A 23,111-nucleotide genomic window follows, 5' to 3' on the forward strand; every position below is an offset into this window, starting at 1 on the left:
CATTAAGATGTCTGCTTCTTTTGATGTGTTTTCATTTGGATGTATACAACTATGCTGGACTGCATCTTGCTGCGTTCCCACATGAGATGAAACCCCTCCGTCATAAACAGAGTGGCAAGCCTATGATGCTATTTTGCCCAAAGTGACCTAGATGGAAGATTATTATATAAGTAAAAAAGGCACACTTGCCTAATAGACAAACTCAGACAAGCTCAAGTGGCAGGATTGCCTTTTCCAGAAAGGAAAACCTCCAGGAAGAAGTTTTACAGCATGCTGAGCCATTATCCCAAATGTTCTGCTTTTCCTCCAAGAGAAGTAAGACTGTTTCTGACATTGTATTGTTAATGAGCATATTGTATTGAAGGACAGTGAGGAATTGCAAATCTGTCTACGTCCAAGCTGTTAGCTCCCAGAAGGAAGCTGATGACAAAACACCTCTCCTATGCCAAGAGGGAGAGTTGGGTGCAAAGTAAGGGAAGAGATGGAGCCCTAATTATCTTGGGTTTAATTTTTATTATTATCATTATTATGTGACTTAATAATTATGGTGGAGGAAGACTTAAAAAGACATAATGGTTTGAAGAGACATTTTAGCCACTGTCAGTCAGAGCTAAGTATTTGTTTGAAGCATCTACACTCATTTTCTGAAATAAGTTTTCATTTATACATAGACAGTCCCTAGATGTAAAAAGTATATGTACTTCCAATCAGTGTGAATTGAGCCTTATTATCTATTCTCATCTTTTGGGAAGCTTGCTGTAATATGGCAGGTATTGGGGGTGGGGGGCAGTCTTAAACCAGGGGCTGTAAACTCAGCCCCTCTAAGGCCAGGCACAGGGCCTGGCCTGAGTGGGTGCGATGAGCCCCGTGGCGACGCTGGCCCCCAGGAAAGCACATCTGCCCAGCCAGTGGCGGCTCCAGCCCAGCCCCACAAGGCCACGTGGGAATGCCAGCCCTGTGTCGACAGATACTGAGGCTTTGCAAGGGAAGGCGGAAATCAGGATGTTTATGAGAATTCCCCAGAGTTTTAAGTGTTAGAAATTGACTTAAAGAATTTTCAACCCCCTGGCAATCCCCACAATACACATGTGCAGGCCAGATGCTACTCTGAGACTTGTAGTTTGTGAGCTGTGTTCTAGAGCACGGGAGAGAGGGTGCGCAGGGCATGTGGCAGACTGGGTGGAGCCCTGGGAGGTGACCTGCACCCAGAGCGTGCCATACTTCCAGTGGGGAGACACAGGCAGCAAAGATGCCTGGATCAGGTCAAAAATGGGTCAAGCTGGGCATAGCCCTTTATGTTTTCTACCCACCCATAAATAACTTGCAATATTGAATATTTAAAATTGTGATATATATGTACATGTATAGATCTATAAGTTCTTTGTATCAATGAAAATATCGATATACATTCACAGAAATAGTCCTTGGTTCATTATCCCTATATACAAGATCACTCACTGCCTTGCACATAGAAGAGGGTCAATAAATGTTTATTTCAAATATATTTAGTGAGCATGAATACACTCTAAGGACTGTTCTAGGGTCCTGAGATAATGTAGTGAACAAAGTAGGCAAAGTCTCTGGTCCTCAAGGGATAGAGTTCCAAAGTGGGCAGTCAGATAATCAGTAAGGATCTTAAGAAGTGAATTGAATTTCATGGCGCAGGGTAGGAAGTTCTGCAAAAAAGAGAAGGAGGGCAAAGGGGTTTGGGATTACTGGGAGTGGTACAGCTCACAATATTAATTGGTTAATATTAACCAATGTTAATTATTGGCTAAAATTTTTACCTTAAAAAGCTAAGTAGATATGTTTTTATATAATCTAAAGGTGGGCCAGGATGGGAAGCATGCATTAAATATATTGATAACTTCAAAAGTATGTTTTAGTGATTATGCCTAATTTTTCCTCCAAAGAAATTCTTTTTTTACCAAGTATTGTGTATAACTGTAAAATAGATTTCTTTTTCAAAATATTTACTTATTTGGCTACATCGAATTTTAGTTGCACCATGTGAACTCTTAGCTGTGGCATGTGGGATCCAGGTCTCTGAGCAGGGGTCAAACCTGGGCCCCCTGCATTGGGAGCCTAGAGTCAGCCACTGGACCACCAGGGAAGTCCCTGTAAAATAGATTTCACATTTTTCTAATTTCTAAATTTCACACATTTCTAATTTCACATTTTTTAAATTTTGGTGCTCATATACATGCTAGTCATGTGTCTATTCATTCAGTTATTATTTAATAGAATACCTACTAAGTGCAGAGCCCCAAGTCAGGCATCAGGTAGAGAAAGGAGGACAGTAAGATCTCAGTGACATGGCTTCAAGGACAAAAGCTTCTATACAGAAAAGTTGATTTTTCTCTTCCCTGTGGCCCAGGAATGAGGTGACTTTAAGGGCAAGGTTAGCTTCAATCATTCCTGAAAACAGCTCCATCTCCAAGGAAACCACAGGGGCAGCTGTCTGTCTCCGTGGATGTGGGTAGGGTCCTGTTTGATTCTCACCATCTCCATCACGTCCTCTTCTTGGCAGGCACAAAGTCATGGTGAGAGTTAAGTCAGTGTGGGCTCCCAGAGTGATCTCAGGGGCCAATGCTCTGACATCTCATGATACTCATGATACTCATACCCATTCCTGTCTTATGTCTTGAATGAAACCCTTTACCGTCCATGAAACACGTATGAGAGATCTTAAATCATAGGAAGAGATCAGCCCACACACAAGAGAGCAGGACCAAGCTCTGGTGTAGGTTCTCAGGAACAGAGGGGTCGTGGGGGTTATTAGACGACTGGGACCGAAATCTTCTATCCCCAGTGGCTACTTCTGGGGTGTCCTTTGGAGACAGAGGCAGACAGCCCCTTTTCTCAGTGTCATGTTTTAAAGTTAGATGGATATCACAGCTCCCCCCAGTGATGTCAAGGGTTAGCACATACGAATAGTTTCCCACTAAGAGGGGTGAGGGGAAGGAGTAGGAAGCCACCCACGAATGCATGCTCACCTCATAATTCATGCACACCTCCGCTGCTCTCCCCACGCACTCTGCTCTGAGCTAACTTGGGGCTTTTGCTATTCTTTGTGAGGAGCAAACAGATGCTGACTGGAGGTCTTCAGGGATTCATTTAAAATTCATTCCCCGTAAAATAATCAAGAACTCATTTTTTAAGATTTTGTTAAAGCACCAGTGCATTTATTTCATTACTTGGTTCTATTTTATTTCTCAACACCCTCAATCAAAGTGCTCTTATGGTTGGTCTTCTTCAGCAACCTGACTCCTTCCACAATCCAAATTTATTAAAAATGCAAACCCAAATGTTCTCATTATCTACATATCTATAATAAGGAATTTGAAAAAAAAAAAACCTAATCTTTAATTCCATAGACTTTTGAGAACACACCACATTAGGAAGTGGTTAGAAAGGAGGCTGTAATGCAAGTTGTACAACTCAGATTTGGATTTTAAAGAGGCACTGTGGGGAAGCCCCCAGGGTCTCTTCCCACTTAAGACTCTTTTAGAAAAGCCAAGTATTAAAAGAGAGCAAGAAAACCTATAACCCTCAGATCACTCTGATTCCTAGTTTCTTACTCAAACTGTGTAGAGATCATTTAACTTCTGCCTTCTTGATCTGAAGGCTTAGGGGGAAAAATGTCTCTTTTAACAGAAACAAATTCAGACTAATCTCTCAAGGCAAACATGAAATGAACCTCCCAAATCTTTGGTAGAGGAGGGGGGCATTCATTATAGATAAAGAACAGGTAATGAACAAGGCAAACCAATTGCAGTGATCCAGAGGAAAGGGGGATTGTCCCAAGTGACAGGTAGCAAGTCCTGGAGAGGATGCTTTCATCCTGGAAGGCATTTAGCTCCACCTGGTCCAATCTCGGGTTTCCCTGATAGCTCAGTTGGTAAAGAATCTGTCTGCAATGCAGGAGACCTGGGTTCCATCCCTGGGTTGGGAAGATCCCCTGGAGAAGGGAAAGGCTACCCATCCCAATATTCTGGCCTAGAGAATGCCATAGACTCTACAGTCCATGGGGTCGCAAAGAGGTCCAAACTCATGGGAATCAGAAAAGTTAATTGAATCGGTGAGGATTTCAGTGCATTTTAGCCAGGGTAGTTCACCCATTTCATTTAAAATTCTCATTAAGGTTCTTAGCTATTCTTTTTACATAGAACTCTCACACATCTTATGCCTAACTCTTATCGTCAAAAGTCCCCTAAAAGCCAAAAGCATATGACAGCTTCTGAGGACTCTCATATAACTCACAAGTAATTTTTTTTTTCCTATCTAAACCCAAATCCTTATTCAAAGAAATCATATTACCCTGCCCAAGTATTTTTTGATTTGCCCAAAATATTCTGATCCAATTGTCTTATATGAGGGGCAAAAAAAAGAGACACATCACATCTGCTGCGTCTATTCTTGCAGCAAAACACTAGCTTCATCAGGCCAGGGGAGATTGACAGGGAAAACCATTTTATCTGGTGTTCAAGAATATTTGACATTCAAAGAAAGAACCCCTGTGCACCAAAAAGCAATTTCCCTGACTTCACTGTTTACCAGAAATGTCAACAGATGAAAATGGGGAGTAAGTTATATTGACTTTTGCTAAAATATATACACCTGCCAAGAGCTTAAGTCACACATTCCCTCTTTGGCTCTTAGTTCCTGTCTTAAAATCCCTCATGTTATCCCATTTGTGAAGCTGCATCCTCCACAATCCTGTAAAAGGTTCTATTTTGGGGGTGGGGCACAGGCAGAGAGGGGTGGCATGTTGGAATGGATGAAGTCTGTCATTGCAGATAACCTGATGTTTCTGAAATCAGACACACGAGAGAGAAAAAGCAACCCTGTTAGCTCACCCTAAAAAAATGACAAGATTTAAAGTGACTGATTATGCAGCCAGAAAATTCATCTCTTCATATTCATTGCTTAGTCAGTCATTTGCTTAATTACATTTGATTAACCAAGTGGAAGGTGTTTTTTCTTTGGTATTACTTTATTGTTGGTACTGACTCCCAATTACTGAACGATGTCAGTGGGTAAGAGAATATCTTCATCACTACAACCTAGGCAAAGAGCTATTAATCAGAAAAAAAAAACACTATAGAAGAAATAATAAATTGGAATATATTAAAATAAGGGAGAAGTTAATAACAGTGTACAAGCTTTCAGCTATAAAAAGGGTAAGGTCTGAGCATATAACATGTAACATGGTGACTGTAGTTGGTTAAGCTATATGGTATACTTTAAATTCATTGAGGGTAGAACTTAAAAATGTTCTTTTTTAAAAAGGGTAAATGTGTGAGGTGATGGTGATGGAGGTGCTATTTAACTTCACAGTGGGGAGAGGGGAGGGAATCCTTTCAGACCCACCATGGATACCAAAGTCTGTGGATGCGCAAATACATAGTCAGCCCTCTATATCCATAGATTCTGCAACTGAGGATTCAATCAACCATGGCTGATAAACGTAGTACCTGATCTGCCTGCCATTGGTTGAATCTGCAGTTGTAGAACCTATGGCTCCAGGGAGCCAAATATCTACCAAAAAAGAAGAATTTGTGTTCGTCAAAAAGCATAATAGGTGAGTGAACAGGAAAACTAAAGCACAAGTGGAAAAGATATTAGCAATTCATGAAAATTTTCTACAAATCATCACACAAAAGAAAATCCAATAGAAAAATGAACAGTGATTGAAAAAATAGAATATCCAAATGTGCAACTAATAAACAAAAAATACTCAATCTCACTAAGCATCAGGGAAATGCCAAATAAAACTATGAGGCAATATGACTATACATAAATAAGAATAAATAAAAATAAGTGACTAAAAAAACCCAGAAGGGAAATAACAAGTGTTGATGAAAGGGCAATATCACAAGAACTCACATTTCCTATTGGTAGAAATGTTCATTGGCTGGAAAACTGGCAGGATCTGTTAACCTGAACAAGCATGTCTTACCATCAACAGAAATGTGTGCAAACATTTACAAAAGGCAGTACCAGAATGTCCATAGGAGCCCTAAGGAAAATAGCCCCGAACTGGAAACTACTCAAATGCCCATTGGCAATAGAATGAATATACAAACTGTGGTGTATTCACACAAAAAGTACTACACAGCCACGAGAATAATCACTTGATAACTTTGTATAATAGAGTGATGACTCTCACAAATATAATGTTGTATGAAACAGACCAGCCACATAGGAACACTGCATTATTGTATTACTCCAGTTATATGAAATATAAAATGGGCAAAACTAATGTAAACTATTAGAAGTGGTTTGTCTCAGGAGGGAAGGAGCAGGCAAGGAAGAGGGCTTCTGGGTGCCAGTAACATTCTGATTTTTAATCTGGTGTCACTTACAAGAGGTGTTCATTTGGTAGGTGAAGCTATTAAGCTGTATATTTCTATGTGTGTGTGTGTGTGTGTGTGTGCATGCGCGCGTGCATGTTCTCAATCATGTCTGACTCTTTGTGACATCATGGATTGTAGCCCACTAGACTCCTCTGTCCATGGGGATTCTCCAGGCAAGAATACTAGAGTGGGTTGCCATTTCCTACTCCAGGGGGTCTTCCTGACCCAGGGACTGAGCCTGCATCTCCTGCTTTGGCAGGCAGATTTTTGCCACCGAGCAACCTAAACACCACTCTTCAAAAAAGATGTAAACAGCAAGCAGATTGGACATGATTAACTTGCAGTCTCATGAAAACACTTTCAGTCCACAGAGAACACTGTACTTTTGAATGGATAAAATTTGCATTTCTTTTTTCATTGATCTCTTTGAAACTGATAAAGCATATTCTTTGAAACAAGAAAACAGATACCCTAAATTTACAGCAGTACATTTTGTGCTTTTCTTGAAGAGGTGTAATAATTCCTTTTACTAAGCTAGACAATAAACTGAGAAGTATTTTTGTGCTGATAATTACAATGTTTTGGTATACCAGATGCTTTATGTTTAGAAAAACACTCTACTTTCACACACAGTATCCCTCCCTAAGCCAACTCTATTAAGTAAAACAAGAATTATTGTTATTATCCCCATTGTCTGCATAAGGAAAATGAAGCTCAGAGAGGCTGGATGTGTCCATGATCACGAAATATATAGTAACTTAACATGGATTGGATTCAAACTTGATAGAGGATTAGTGCACATACGTTTGTGAAATCAGAACATCCTGTCATTAATTTGTACTTATATTACTACTCAGAAAATCCTCTTATTTTCATTTTTCCTGTACTCCTAATAATCTTCCTGGGATGAAATGGTTCCTCTTGTAATTCCATTTCCTTTCTCTTTCATTTACCAAAAGTTGAAATGTTTCTTAATGCTGATAGCATAAAAGAGTCACTGGAAAATGTTTTTTGTAATTGGAGTCAATTTTTCTTTGTTTTTAATCTGGAAAAGCCTACTGGAACCCTTCAGTAAGTTTAAAGTGAATCCACTTATGGCTGCTTATTTCTTTTCCCAGGTAATTAACACAATGCTACTACAATACCTGGATCATACTATCCATGGGGACTTTATTTTCTTAGTCTCCAAAATCTCTGCAGATGGTGACTGCAGCCATGAAATTAAAAGACACTTGCTACTTGGAAGAAAAGCTATGACCAACATAGACAGCATATTAAAAAGCAGAGACATTACTTTGTCAGCAAAGGTCTGTCAAGTCAAAGCTATGGCTTTTCCAGTAGTCGTGTATGGACGTGAGAGTTGGACTATAAAGAAAGCTGAGTGCCAAAGAATTGATGCTTTTGAACTGTGGTGTTGGAGAAGACTCTCGAGAGTCCTTGGACTGCAAGGAGATCCAACCAGTCCATCCTAAAGGAAATCAATCTTGAATATTCATTGGAAGGACTGATGCTGAAGCTGAAGCTCCAGTACTTTGGCCACCTGATGCAAAGAACTGACTCCTTAGAAAAGACCCTGATGCTGGGAAAGACTGAGGGCGGGAGGAGAAGGGGACGACAGAGGATGAGATGGTTGGATGGCATCACTGACTCATGGACATGAGTTTGAGCAAGCTCCAGCTGTTGGTGATGGACAGGAATGCCTGGTGTGCTGCAGTCCGTGGGGTCAGCAAAGAGTTGGACACGACTGAGCAGCTGAACTGACAATACCCGGATCACCTCTGAGCTGGGGCTTGGTGCCTTCGTCCTGAAAGTCGGAGATGTAAGAAAGGGCTACATGATAGAGGTGAGTCCTCGATGATGTTTTGTGACTTTTCTGTGAAGTATAAAACTAGAAAAGGCAAAAATCAAACTTTTAATCTGTTTAGGGTCTACCTTGAATATCCCCTTTCTGACCAAATTTCTTGGAAAGACACAGAAGTAGAAAAATAAAAATTTACAAACACACCACCCAGATAATAGAGGAGATTGACTGATATATGACAAGCAGAATACGTGAGGAAAAAAAAAAAAACCTAAAGTGATGAATGTCACAAAGCAGAGAAGCCTAAGCAGCCACCTGGTTAGTTTTTCAGGATGATACATCTTCCCAGTCTCCCAATTCATCCTTCTGTGCCCCCCTACCCTCTGCCTACATGTCTTGCTTTACACTTGTGTCTCTATTCCTGCCCTGCAAATAGGTTCATCCGTACATTTTTCTAGAGTCCACATATATGCGTGAATAAATATTTATCTCTTTCTGACTTAGTTCACTCTGCATAATAGAATCTAGGTCCACCCATATTTCTACAAATGACCCAGTTTCGTTCCTTTTAATGGTTGGGTAATGTTCCATTTTGTATATGTGCCACATCTTCTTTATCCATTCCTCTGTTGGAATTTAGGTTGCTTCCATGTCCTGGCTATTGTAAATAGTACTCAGCTTGATACCCTATGGTGACCTAGGTGGATGGAATGGGGATGGGGGTGGGGGGGAGGGAATTCTAAGAAGGGAGGATATATGTATACATATAGCTGATTCACTTCATTGTATAGCAGAAACTAGCACAATATTGTAAAGCAATTATACTCCAATAAAAATAAATAAATAAAAGATAATATGTTTTCCTAGTCAGAGGATGGAAGGCGAGAAAGAGAGTGAAGTAAATTTTTCAGAAGGTGGCTTCATTCATGGATGCTAGACTGACTTATGAGCCACTTAAGGCAGCTCTATAATTTAATACATTTAAATTATACATTTTTCCTTATTCTGTAGCTGGACTCAGTTGTCATTAAAGGTCCCAGAACCCTTTTGAAAAATAGTACTTTAAGAATTAAAGAATGAAAATGACTTTTATTATTGTCATTATTACTATTATTTTTGAAATAGACTTTAATGAGTTTTTATAATGATCATACTTTATTTGTATTTTTGACCTTTCGGTGATAGAAGCAGTTCAACTTTATGAAAAATATTAACAAATAAGACTATCATGAGGAATGTATGCTTTACATAGACATGGCTGGTAAAATAAATAGATGATTCCTTTGCTATTGTTACTTAAAATTTCAATAAACTTTTCTCTGCACTTAAAATATCCCTTACTCCCTCCACTGAATAATCATAAATGAAAAGGCTTTAATTTGAAATGTGGCAAGAAATTTTACTATATTAAAATATCTTAATACCACCAAGGCTACTAATTTAGTCATTGTCAAGTCTGATCACTAAGTAAGAAGGCAGGATGCCTCAAAGGTATTGGGTCCTTACCGTGATCTCCACTGCAATTGAATTCATAGGAATGTGGGACTTCAAGGTTCTTTCATATACTGGTGGAAAAACACATAGCACTTCAGATGTCTCTCACCCCTGCATACAAGCATACGGCCTGATGGAGTTTGAAAACAAAGGTCATGCACCTCTTTTTGTTGTAGCTCTAAAAGCCGGCCACTGTTGTCTTTTTAAAACATTTTTAATTATTAACAGTGTTGTGTTAGTTTCAGGTGTACAGCATTGTCTCTAATAATAAACATTACAACACAACTATGAGACTGAGTCTCTGCCATAACTTCTGAATTTTCCAGATGCCCCCACCGACTTGTAACCTTGGTTATTGAACATGACCTACCTACTCTCCCAATCCAGCCATTTTATCTGTCCAAGTCTCTTCTGACTCACACAGGAATATGCAAAAGCTATAGTTTACCAAAATGTTCTAATTGCTTTTAAAGAATGGAGTGCTACAATGATTCTGAAAATGTTTATGAAGATTCTAGAAGAGCTGCTAAAATGAAGGTCATCGATTCTCTTTGATTAGAGGTGAAGAATTCTTTGTTTAGAATTTGGAGACTGAGAGCTTTAATTCATAACCAAATGTATTGGTTTTCTATAGCTGCCATAATTACCACACTTAGTGGCTTAGGATGGGCTTCCCTTGTGGCTCAGCTGGTAAAGAATCCGCCTGCAGTGCCCGAGACCTGGGTTCGATCCCTGGCTTAAGACAACACGAACAGTGACTTAGAGTTCTGTAGGCCAGAAATCCAACAGGGTCTCAGTGGACTGAAATTAAGGTGCCTGTCTGAAGTCTCTAGGGAGAATCAGTTGGCATAATTTATTCCTAGTAGCTATAGGTTCAAGGCTGAGGTCCCTGTTTCTTTGTTGGCTGTCAGTTGGGGGCCATTCCTAGCTTCTAGGGGCCCGCTTTCTTTATCTTCAAAGGCAGCCAGAGCAGACTGAGTCCTTCTCATGTGACATCTCTCTGACTCACTCTTCTATCCTCTTCCACTTTTAAAGATTCATGTGATTATATTCAGACCATCTGGATAATCTAGAATAATTTTCTCATCTCAATGTCTGTGCCCTTAATCACATTTGCAAAGTGCTTTGTGCCCTGGAAGAAAATGTATTCATAAATTCCAGCTGTTATGACTTGGGTATTTTTGGGGAGGCCATTGTTTTGTCTACGATGCCAACCTTATATATCCCTGGTTGAACAATAATGTCCTCTATTGATGAGAATAAGCTTACTAAAAAGGATTTCAAATGAATAAAATTTGCTGATGGACAAAGTGTTCTTTGCTTCATTCATCTGTTCTATTCTTATCTGCTACCAGTAGAGTCTAGATAGAGAGGTGAGAATAAATGAGTCAATGCTATAGGCAATTAATATGCTGAAGCCCTAAACCGCAATGTGGTGGTATGTGGAGATGGAGCTTTGGGGAGCTCCTTAGACTCTGATGAAGTCATGAAGGCTCATGATGTGGTTACTGCCCTTAGGAGAAGAGACACCAGAGAGTTTGTCTTCTCTCTTCTCTGCCAAATGAGCACACAGTGAGAAGGTGGCCATTTGCAAGACAAGGAGAGGACTTTCATCAGAACCAGACCAAGCCATCATCCTGATCTCTAACTTCCAGATTCCAGAGCTGGACCTCCTACTAAAATTTCTACTAAACTACCCAATCCTGGTTGATTTGTTTATTTGTTTTAATGGCAGTTTGAGCTGTCTAAAGCAGAGAAGTTTTACGTATAAGCAAAAAAGATTCATCCCCCTATTTTCAATCTAAAGAAATGTAGCTTCATAGTGGAGGTGGCATAATCTCTTCAAAAAGAGTAAACTATAGATCTCATTAGATATGGTCTTATTTAATCACAACTTCATCAGCAAAGAGCAAAAACATCTTAGCCCAAATCTACTGGGATATTCTAAAATACAACTCTCACTGGAATAGTTTGAGACCTTCAAAATACTATTTATAATAATGATCGCTCCTTCTATATGATTATAGATCAGCTTTCTAGTAACTAACAGTAATAATGTTAAGAAGTAATTTTTAAAAAAATTTTGGCTGTACCACACGGCATGTGGGATCTTAGTTACCCAACCAGGGATCAAACCCTCACACCCTGCATTGTAAGGTGAAGTCTTAACCACTGGACCACCAGGGAAGTCCCAAGGAGTAATTTTTTGACTGTTAAACATTGGCAAACTATATAAAACTTTAACCAGTTATTAAGGATTAACAGTGGATTTCTTTCTCACTGCATACAGGGCAAGCTTAAATGTAGACAACTTTGAGGATTGCTAATGAACTGATTTAACTATATGTTTCAGATTTTAAAATGTTGAAATATGTATCCTATATTTTCATTTTTTAAGATCATAGAAATTCCTCAATAATTTAGTGATGGGGTACAAAAATAAAGTTATCTGTTTCAGTGGGCAGACATGTCATGGTTTATCAAGTCCCCAGGAAGGTCTTTTTGGTAAATAATCTCCAAAGATGTCTTCTTCTCTTCCTGTATAAACATGTCACTCCCCTAACTGGGAGTTGGAGTTTATTTTTCCTCCACTTGAATCTAGACTGCCCTTGCAACTACTCTGTCTAAAATAATACAGAAGTAATACTCTGACACGTTGGAGCACACTAAAAGATGCAGAAGTAATTCTCTGATACTTCAGAGCACACACCTTAAGAAAATGACAGCTTCTGCTTCCTTCCTTTGAGAATGCTGTTTATTGGAACTCAGCCTCCAATCAACAAGGAAACCCAGGCAACTACATAGGGAGGTCATGTGGAAGTGAACCAGTGTCCCTGGCCACCAACTCCAGCTAAACTCCCATCTGGAAGCCAGAAAGGACTTCCAGCCATATGTCTGAGGCCACTTGGATCTTTGTGCCACCCTAGTACTCCAGCCAGTAACACATGAAGCAGAAGAATTGCTCATTCAACCAAAATGGGAGAAAAAATGGAAAATACCACCAGCAGAAGAAGGAAGGTGAGCTGTACAATTTCAAATGGAGTAACTGGGGTGACCTCGTGACACGGTTACATGAGGAAGTGACCCGTGATCCTGTCTGGAGGAAGACTATCCCGGAGGACTTGCCAGTGAAAATGCCCCAATCTGTGGGTGCATTGTATGTTTGAGAAAAGTTAAGGAATCCAGTACAATTGCAACTAGGTGACTAAAGGGAAGAGTGGTAGAAAAAGAGATCCAAGAGGTAACGGTGGTCCATAATACACTGGATTCTCTAATGGTACCCTAAAAATTGAATGATGGTACACTAAAAATATGCCCACATTCCAACTTCTGGACCCTGTAAATGTGACTTTATTTGGAAAAAAGAGTCTTGCCAATGCAAATAAATTCATCATCTCAAATGAGAACATCCTGGATTATCCATATCATCTTAAATATAGTACTAACAAGTATTATTATAAGAGAAAGAAGAGAATATGGTCATGTGAGGACAGAGGCAGTGATGGGAATGATGCAGCCACCGTCAAGGAGCACCTAGAGTCATCCCAAGTTTGAAGAGACAAAGAAGGATTCTCCCTTCGAGTGTCTGGAGCGAGTTCTTAAAACTTGGTTTCATTCTTCTGGCCTCCAGAACTGTGAAAGAATTAATTTCTGTTGTTTTAGGCCACTGAGTTTGTTACAGCAGCCCTAGGAACCTAATACAGTCTTTCTAGAACATTGTAAGGATTTTGTACTTTAATTGGGGGAGAAATTGGAGCAAGGTTAGAGCAGAGAAGTAACATGATCTGACTTACATTTTTAAAAGTTGATGAACTGCTAGGTTGAAAATAATTTATAAGGGCTCAAGAGAAGAAGTCAGGAAACCAGTTGGCAGGCTAATACAAGCAAGAGAAAAAGACAGCACCGGCCAATATTACGGCAGTGTTGGAGACAAGGAGTGGTTAGATTCTGGATGCATTTTCAAGGTAGAAAGAACAGAATGTCTTCAAAGATTGGACCTAGAGTACGAGAGAAAATGTAGTGCCAAAGATGACTCCAAGGTTCTGGATGTAAGCAAATGGAAAAACAGAGTTGCCACTGACTGAAATGGGAAAGGTGGAAGGTAGAACAGATTTGGGGGGGAAAGAGCAAGGAAAATCCATTTGGACATGTTGAAATTTGAAGTTGCTGTTAAATATCCAAGTGGAGATGTCAGGCACACAGTTATACATAAAAATCAAAAGCTTGGGAGAAAGTATCGGCTGGAGATATTAATTAGGGTATGTCGGCATACAGGTGATAGTCAACACTATAGAACTTGGGGAGATCCACAAGAGAGTCAGTGTGGACAAAGAAGCAGACCCCAGACAGAACTTGGAGTGCTCTGGTATCAGGAGAAATGGGAAGCAGAGAAACAAGCAAAGGAAACCAAGGAGAGTAATCGATAACATGGGAAGAATTTTTTTAAAACCTTTGCTCAAGTATAGTTGATTTACAATGTTGTGTTAGGTATACAGCAAAGTGATTTGGTTATACATATACATGTATTCATTCCTTTTGAGATTCTTTTCTCATACTGGTTATCACAGAATATTGAGTTGAGGTCCCTGTACTACAATAGGTCCTTGTTTGTTATCTATCTTCTGTATAGTAGTGTGTGTGTGTTAACACCAAATTTCTAATTTATCCCTCCTCCAATTGTTTCCTTTGCTAGTCATGAGTTTGTTTTCTAAATCTGTGAGTCTGTTTCTGACTTGTAAATAAGTTCATTTGTATCAGTTCAAAAATGAGATATGAGTGACATCGTTTGATATTTCTCTCTCTCTGTCTGACTTCACTTAGTAAGATAAAATTAAAACGTGGTATCCTGGAAAGCAAAGGAAGGGTGTTAAGGAGAAAAGAGTGACCAAACTGTGTCAAGAACATGACTGGGGACAAGTAAGATGAGACCTGAGAATGATTCAGAGGATCTAGGCATGTGGAGGTCACCGGTAACTTGACTAATGAAACATTTGAGGCAGAAGCTGGGCAGAAGTGGGCTTAAGAGGAAGTAAGGAAGGAGGACTTGGAGACCACATGACAAGTCTTTAGGAGAGTTTAAAGTCAAAGAGGAGCAAAGAAATGAGATGGTAGCTGGCAAGGGAAGACGGCGCAAAGAAAGAGTTTCTGAAATTGAAAGGAAATCAGTGTGTATGCTGATGATAGCCATTGGGAAGAGGAGGGAAAGACAATGGAGAAGAATGGGAAGTAGGACAGGTGATTCTCATCTGATGCATAGCACAATTTCCCTTCAAGTTAAAGTCTGCATGAGCAGACACCTCTTCCTCACACCACAGAGTGTGTTCTCTAACTCTCCTTCCTATCCCACTTATAATCTTTACTTTCATTCTTTGATTTTGCCTTATTACTCATCTCTCTAAAACTACAATGCTTAAGCCTAAGTATGATACAAAAACCTCACCAATGCCAAGAATAGTGGAAGGACCATGATGTGATCCTTGTACATCATTTACTTTCCCTGTGTCGTGTCTGTGTTGGATTCTGTGTTTGTCAGCATGTAGACACCCACCTTCTAACTGAGTCAGTGCCTGGGCAAAAACACCATCTCCCTGAGCCATCTTGCACCTGGAGAGATCTCCTGTGGATGATATGCAAAGATAAACAGCAGCCCAGAGCTGCTAGGCCATATTATATTTTTATTAACATAGTAACTCTTTTACCCCAGAAATATCCCAAATTGGATAATTACCTCCCACATTGCTTTTCCATTGACTTGAGAGCTAAACACCAGGCTCTTTCTCAATCAGTGTTCTGAGCTTTGAGTCAAATTCCTTATGGGCTGTTACCCACCTCCTACAGGACTACCCAGATGTTGCGTGAAGCCCAGCCTAAATATAGCCCTCTAGTACATTCAGAATTCTCCAGGAAAAAAATAAATAACATGATGAAATCAATATCCACCACCACTTAAAAGGTCTTTTAGAAAACCAATTAAAAGTCAAATGAGCAAAATTTTATTCTGACTGCTAAATTTCAAAGTACTGACCTGACCAGGCTAAGAAGATCACCAGGTAATAAAATCTGATCCAAGTTTATTAAGCAGCACCTTTATCCAAGTAATATGTTACTTGTGAGTAAAGGTAATTCAGAATGATAAGTATGAAATTGGAGGCAAAAGGAAAAGGGGGCAGCAGAGAGGATGAGATGGTTAGATAGCATCACCCACTCAACGCACATGAATTTGAGCAAACTCTGGGAGATAGTGAAGGACAGGGAAGTCTGGTGTGCTGCAGTCCATGAGGTCACAAAAGTCAGACACCGCTGAGCGACTGAACAACAAGTGTGAAGGAAGGTAGGTTAAGGGAAAAAAAAATCCGCTTGTGTTTTGCATTTAAGTGGTTTAGTTTTTAAATGGAAACCAAAAAAGCAGAAATATTCTGAAGTAAAAACAGAACTGGAATTTCCATTTCCCATCCACACCATAAATGAGATCATCCCACGGCGCTGACTCCCTGCGCACCACTTTGAAATGAGGGCACTCAGACACAATCTATGGCTCAGGACCCAAGGCACAGAAAACCTGTCCTACTCCGGCCTCTGAAGGATGTATCTCTCTGTCTTTGTCTCCCTCTCTGTTTCTCTCTCTCTCACACACAGAGTGGATTTACGGTTCTACCAGAAATCACATAACCTATGGCTGAGTTTTTAAAGTTTATGAATAAACTACCAAGTAGCCTCCAGCAGAAGTAGCAACAACAGATAAAACAGCATCCCTGGAGAATCCCATGGACAGAGGAGCCTGGCAGGCTACAGTCCACGGGGTTGCAAGGTGTCGGGCACAACTGAGTGACTAGCACTTTCGTTTTTCCTTCTTTTATGTAATTTTATCATTATAAAAATAATTTGATATAAAAAAGAATGATTGCATCTGAAGAAACTGAGGCACAAAGAGCCAGGGTATTTCATTCAGTTCAGTTCAGTTCAATTCAGTTCAGTCGCTCAGTCGTGTCCAACTCTTTGCTACCCTATGAATCACAGCACGCCAGGCCTCCCTGTCCATCACCAACTCCCGGAGTTTACTCAAACTCATGCCCATCGAGTCTGTGATGCCATCCAGCCATCTCATCCTCTGTTGTCCCCTTCTCCTCCTGCCCCCAATCCCTCCCAGCATCAGGGTCTTTTCCAATGAGTCAGCTCTTCACATGAGGTGGCCAAAGTATTGGAGTTTCAGCTTCAGCATCAGTCCTTCCAATGAACACCCAGGACTGATCTCCTACTGGTTGGATATCCTTGCACTTAATAAATGGTAGTCTATGTGCACTAGAGAAAAAAAAAAAAGCAGCATCCCTTTCATATCTCTTTGGAAACAAAGTTCATCCATTGGGAAAGAAAGCAACATACGGTGTTTGGACAACATCAAAAATAATGCTTAAGAAATTTAAGATAATATTTAAGAATTTAGAAATCCTTTGGCCTGTGATTCCATACCCTTCAAAGGATGGACGTCTGTACCCAGTTCCTTAAATCCAAGATCAGAAGGCACTCAAGCTGCCCATGTGGCATCTGTCCAGCAGTGGAGCTCACATCTGTGCAGCTCTGAGCAAGTCACCCACCCACTGTAGCTGCCTTTCTCACTGACCTGCCGCTTACAGGGCATGTGTTATCAATGCTCCATATCAGGTACGTTATGTAGCACTTTTCTCCCTCAGGACAGAATGGAAACTTGCAAAGGAATTAGCAGATGGGGAGGCAGCCTAGCGGATGGAGGTGGATGGTGCTGTGTGTCATAAAGGGAACTCACAACTCAAAGGAGAAATCGAATCGAAATCGCAATGCAGCATAGTAAATAAGGAGCACATGCGGACGTGCCAAGTCCCTCAGTCCTGTTTGGCTCTTTGCCACCCCATGGACTGAAGCCCACCGGCTCCTCTGTCCAGGAGATTCTCCAGGCAAGCGTACTGGAGTGGGTTGCCATGTGCTTTTCCAGGAGATCTTCCTGACCAGGAATCTTCCTGCCGATTGAACCGGCATCTCTTAAGTCTCCTGCTTTGGCTTGTGGGTTCTTTGCCACTAGTGCCACCTGGGAAGGCTGAATAAGGAGCACAGTTTGCATCAAAGACTGGGCCCTGTGGGGGTGAGTGCACACTCTAGAGGCAGCCAGAGTCGGCACCAAGGTCATGGGTGTCTGTTAAAGAAACTTGGGTCCCTGGGCTCCTGGTGATGACCAGCCTGTATTCCACTGGCCTTCACATTATTAGAGCTACAAATATCCTGTGGCCCCAGCACTCACTCTCAAAGCCATCCAAGGTTTGAAACAGAAGTATGGCCGTGTTATACACACCGCAGAGAGCACATTTTTGTTTCCTTTGAACTGGGGCAGGGGGAGGACGTGGGGAGGGAGGCTCCAGAGGGAGGAGATATATGGATATTCACATTGTCATATGGCAGAAACCAACACATTATAAAGCAATTATCCTCCAATTAGAAAAAAAAAAAAAGAACTGAAAGTCTAGAAATTTAAAAAAGAAAAAAAATGCCACAGAAATCAGATATTCAGGATAAACTAGGAGGATGGGTCTGATGATGACTGAAGAAGTAGAAAAGGAATCCCCCATCTGTCTTAAATTGAGGGGAACAGGGGAGGGAGAGAGAGAAAGAAAATCGTTCTTAAGAGATTTTTTTTAAAAATTAAAAAACCTGAATCAAAGGAAAGGAATGCTAGGTAACTTTGGAGATGATTCCTTCAAATTCTTAGGTTTCCTTCTAGCATTTCCTGTCAGCTGTCTGGCTATCTCCCAGAGAAAAGAAAAACCTCTTCTTACTGTTCCTGTGGGAATGAGAATTGTAAGGATGAAAAATACAATGGTCCACAGGCCAGAGAAGGAAATGGTAAAATTCCTAAATGACTTAAGTTGAAAGATCCAGAAGAATGTAATGTCTTGTGTTTTTCCACTTCTCTGTGTGGTTATGCACAAGATAAATCAATCAGTCACAAAGTCCTGGTGATGAATTGATATGAAGCAGTAACCCATTCTGGCAAGATTACTCATCTGTCAAGTATTTTGCTAAATCACCGACACTGTGCATTCATCTACCTGTGGGAGTTTAGGATTTGGGTTCTCCAACCAATCAGGCTACATTTAAATCCTCTCCTCTCTATCTGGGTGACCCTGGCCAGTGATTCAGTCACCTTGTGCCTTATTTTCCTCATCTTAGAAAACAGAATTTTTCTGTTTTCTAGCATCACTTCTCTTAGAAAACCACCTTTATATATTAATTAAGACACTTCAAGTATTTCTAATAGTTCCTGGCACATACTAGGTACACAATGTGTGTGTGTATGCTATTGTTACTATTATAATATCAGGAATAGTTATGTTACTTCCTGATATATTAGGAATATTTTCTATTTTTAAGTAAACTTTCATAAGCTCAGGGGGGAATTAGTCATTCAGACACTCATGAGAGAACACAGGTATCTTCATGAAAATAATCAGATGTACTTTTCTTTTTATTTCTCAATAAGCATATATAATTTGGGGCTTCCGTGGTGGCTCAGCTGGTAAAGAATCCGCCTGCAATGCATGAGATTTGGGTTCAATCCCTGGGTTGGGAAGATCTCCTGGAGAAGGGAAAGGCTACCCACTCCAGTATCTTGGCCTGGAGAATTCCACGGACTGTATAGTCCGTGGGGTCACAAAGACTCGGACACAACTGAGTGACTTTTACACACATATATAATTTTAACTATTTATTAGGTAATTCCATATGTATATATAATAAATAAATAAATTTTATATTTTTTATATTTATACATGTAGTTTTGAGTTTATATTGTAAACCTTAATGCAGTTGGCTAAAAAAAAGAAATGTAATGTGGCTGAGAAATAGCAATAAACTAGTTGTAGAGCTGAGGTTAAGTACAGCTCTAGCTTCTTGCCATTTCATTAAAAAGTAAGAAAAGAGGCTAGTAGGATCTGTGACTTTGCCTGGCAAATATCAGACAGTCTCATGGGTGAATGAGTGAGTGAATGAAAATTAGTTTTCTCAGGTTTTTCAGGCTACCCTTCTACTAATAGTATTCTGTCAAATTTCTTTTCAAATCTTGGCTCACATGTGAAAAGCCTTTGAACTGAACATGACAAACATTATATGAGAAAAAAAAAAAAACATGTATTCACATACCACCCACTCTGCTCATCCTAAGTCTGTCCCATGCCTCTCTCCTCAAAAATCACCTCAGTTCCTTTACAGGATTTACCTTGAAGAAGTTGAAAGCAAAAATATTTTCCCCCTACTATAGCCATACTCAGTATACCTTCCCCATCCTGCCACAGAAGATGAAATAAATGTGAAGAGACCATGTCATAGTCACTCTGTTTCCTTAGGATTTAGGCACCAGTAGATCTGAGACCTTGTCTTCTGAAAATTGTGGATGCCCAACAGGCATGATTTGAAACCGTTTTGCTGGGAGAACTAAGGCTCTCTCTGTGACTGTCCTCATTCCAGGTTGCCATGGTCTGGATGATGCTTATTCCTCATTATATTTCCACTTGCTTCAGTTTCTGCCTTCTTCCAGACCACAGTCAAGGCCAGAAAGCTCCTCAGTCTATCCTTTACTCAACTAAGGGTGTCTCCTCCCTTCTTCATCTTCCCTGCTATTAAACAGAGTTTTTTATAGTATCCAGACTAGGTCAGCCCTCTCAGATGAATTACTTTTTCTTAAAGAAAAAAAAAGGAAATGAAATGATTCATGATCTTGACCCTTGGGGCTGGAAAGTAATGTCTCATTGAGTGAAAAGGCAGCATAACACTTCAGAGAAGCTGCAGTTTATATTTCAGCTCATACCTGCTAACTTTCCAGCAGTTGGTGGAAACTATTGTGAAGAGACAAGAAAGAATTTGGCCATGTGGTATGGAAATAGCAATAAAAAATTATTCTGTGTATAAAAAGTTGAGGAAAGCTATTATTACTAGTCCAGCTACTAGTAGGGATCAGTCACTAGTTCATTTAGTCATTCAGGATATAATAATCTCTTTGGGAAAAGTTGATTCCAAAACATTACTCCTAATAACTCTTTTGTCATCTTCTTTATGTGAAATAGACTTACTAATCCTAGCACCAAGTGACAAAAGTGTGAAGGTAAAATAGATTGAATCAGAGTGTAGGAGTGAAACCAAATTAGTTTACCAATTCAAATATCAAAATTCTTAAAGCTTAATTAAATAGGGAATCAAAGCAACTGAAAAGACTAGGCCCAGTCATTCTTTGTATTTTTTGCATTTTTGAAAAGTTTCTTATATTATTTTGATTAGAGAAAAAGTTATAGCAATTATTTTAAAGGTACATGGAGTTTCTCCATTTTGTGTCTTTAGACTCTTACTCCTTTGTCCATTTACAGACAGTTATTAAATATACATTTTGTACAATGCAATAATATAAATAAAACACAATTACTGTCCACACTGGGCTCACATTTTTAGAAGGCAAACAAGTGAACAAAAATAACAATAAAGAGGATTTCTCTGGTGATCCAGTGGTTAAGACTCTGTGCCCCCAGTGCAGGGGGGTCACCAGTTCAATCCCTGGTCAGGAAACTAAGATCCCACATATTACATGCTGAGGAAAAAATGATAATAATACAATTAATTAATTAAAAGTAGCCATAAAATATGTAGAGTGTAAGAATACAGCTTTCACAAGGTCAGAGATGGCTCAAGGGAGGAGTGGGCAGTTCTCTCAAGGGAGTCAGTAGGTGAAAATGGATAGAATATATCAGACAGACGGGGTGATAAAGAACATTCTGGAAAGAAAAATGAACTATATGCATGAAGACATGAACTAACATGAAGCATCTTGGGAACTGCAAGCCAAGTGTTTATGGCTGGAATGTGTGGGAAGAGGGTAGAGGCTGAGGCTGTGGAGTCTGTCAGGGCTGTAGTCACAGAGGTTTTGAACGTAGTGTTGAGAAGCAGAGTCGGCTCCAGGTACATGCAACCTGTGCAGCCACCCAGGGCCACACACTCCTAGGGGCTCCAGATCTGGTTTCATGTTCTGCTGTCACCATCTTGAAATTTAAAATTTTTGAACAAGAGGCCCTGCATTTCATTTACCACTGGGTCCTACAAACTATGGCCCTACCCTTGTTGAAGTGTTGAAACAATCTGTATTTCTAGAAAAAAAATTTTTTAAAACAATCAAATCTGTCACTTGTCCTTAAAAGGTGTCAATCAGTGTACACAAATGCCAACAACTCTCAAAAGAAGGAAGAGAAATTTCTGAAAAAAAATGCTCCTAACCAAACTGCTAACAAAGGAAATCAGTTCAGTGACTGTAATTCTTGACATTTTCTGTTGATTCCTGCTCACACTCTACAAAATTCTAAATATTCCCTGAGATCATCTTTACAAAATGAACACTTTAAACAGCACAGGTAAAATCATTTGACATTCCCTTTGCCAGAACATACAATGTTTTATTCTCAGACTCAAACTTGACCTACTTTCCACTTAGAATCTTAAATCACAATATAAAAGGTTATAGATGAGCTTTCGTTTATGTTCTAGTTGCACAGTGGTTTACATTATTGCTTATCTATGGAACAATAAACCAAGTTATGTTGCCAAAATTATTTATAATTCATTCACCTATCTCTAAAATGAAAGTTCTTGGCCCAAAAAAAAATGTTTAATTCAGCTCCAGAAGGCATTTTAAAATGAATTCATTTCCAATCTTCCTTTTATTTGAAGCATTTCATTTATTCAACTCACCATCTGTTTCAGTAAAAATATATAATTCCTCCATATGTATTATTCACAGCAGTTTTTCCATCACAATCTTACATCAAAACAGACAATGTGGTTTAGTTTTTCATTTTGTTTTTCTTGAAATATAATATGTATGAAGTGCACAGATCTTAAGTTTACATATCAGTAAATATAAGTATACATGTATGTGCATATAAACACATACACATATAAATATAACCATATATTTATATATTATATAACCACATGTACACATATAAATGTAACCACCATTCAGACAAGATAATATATTTCCAATACCCCAGAAAGATGCTGTATATCCCTTCTTAGTAAGTACTTCCCAGAGTTAATTAACCTGATTTCTACCACCATAGATTAATCTTGCCTACTCTTCAATTCAGTTCAGTCCCTCAGTCATCTCCAACTCTTTGCGACCCCATGGACTGCAGCACGCCAGGCTTCCCTATCCTTCACCATCTCCCAGAGTTTGCTCAAATTCATGTGCATTGAGTCAGTGATGCCATCCAATTCTTAAACTTCATATACATGGAATTTGGAGTGTATTTCACTCATCATTATGTTTATAGAATTTATCCCTATTGTTGTGTGTAACAATAGCTTATTCTTTTTCATTCCTAATTAATATATACAATATATCTATTGCACTGTTAATGAACATTTATTATTGAGCCTCACTCATGAGTCTTTCA

General features: G+C 39.5%; 1 long non-coding RNA gene across 1 annotated transcript; it reads right to left on the reverse strand.

Annotated features, from left to right (window-relative positions):
* Positions 1-1,474: 1,474 nt before the first annotated feature.
* On the reverse strand, positions 1,475-9,770 carry LOC110150878 (uncharacterized). Its single transcript, XR_002317881.2, has 2 exons — positions 9,667-9,770; positions 1,475-1,676 (listed from the first exon to the last, which is right to left on the reverse strand). It is a non-coding gene; the product is annotated as an uncharacterized lncRNA (long non-coding RNA).
* Positions 9,771-23,111: the final 13,341 nt, after the last annotated feature.

Source organism: Odocoileus virginianus, chromosome 19 (assembly GCF_023699985.2).
Source record: "Odocoileus virginianus isolate 20LAN1187 ecotype Illinois chromosome 19, Ovbor_1.2, whole genome shotgun sequence".
Taxonomy (NCBI): domain Eukaryota; kingdom Metazoa; phylum Chordata; class Mammalia; order Artiodactyla; family Cervidae; genus Odocoileus; species Odocoileus virginianus.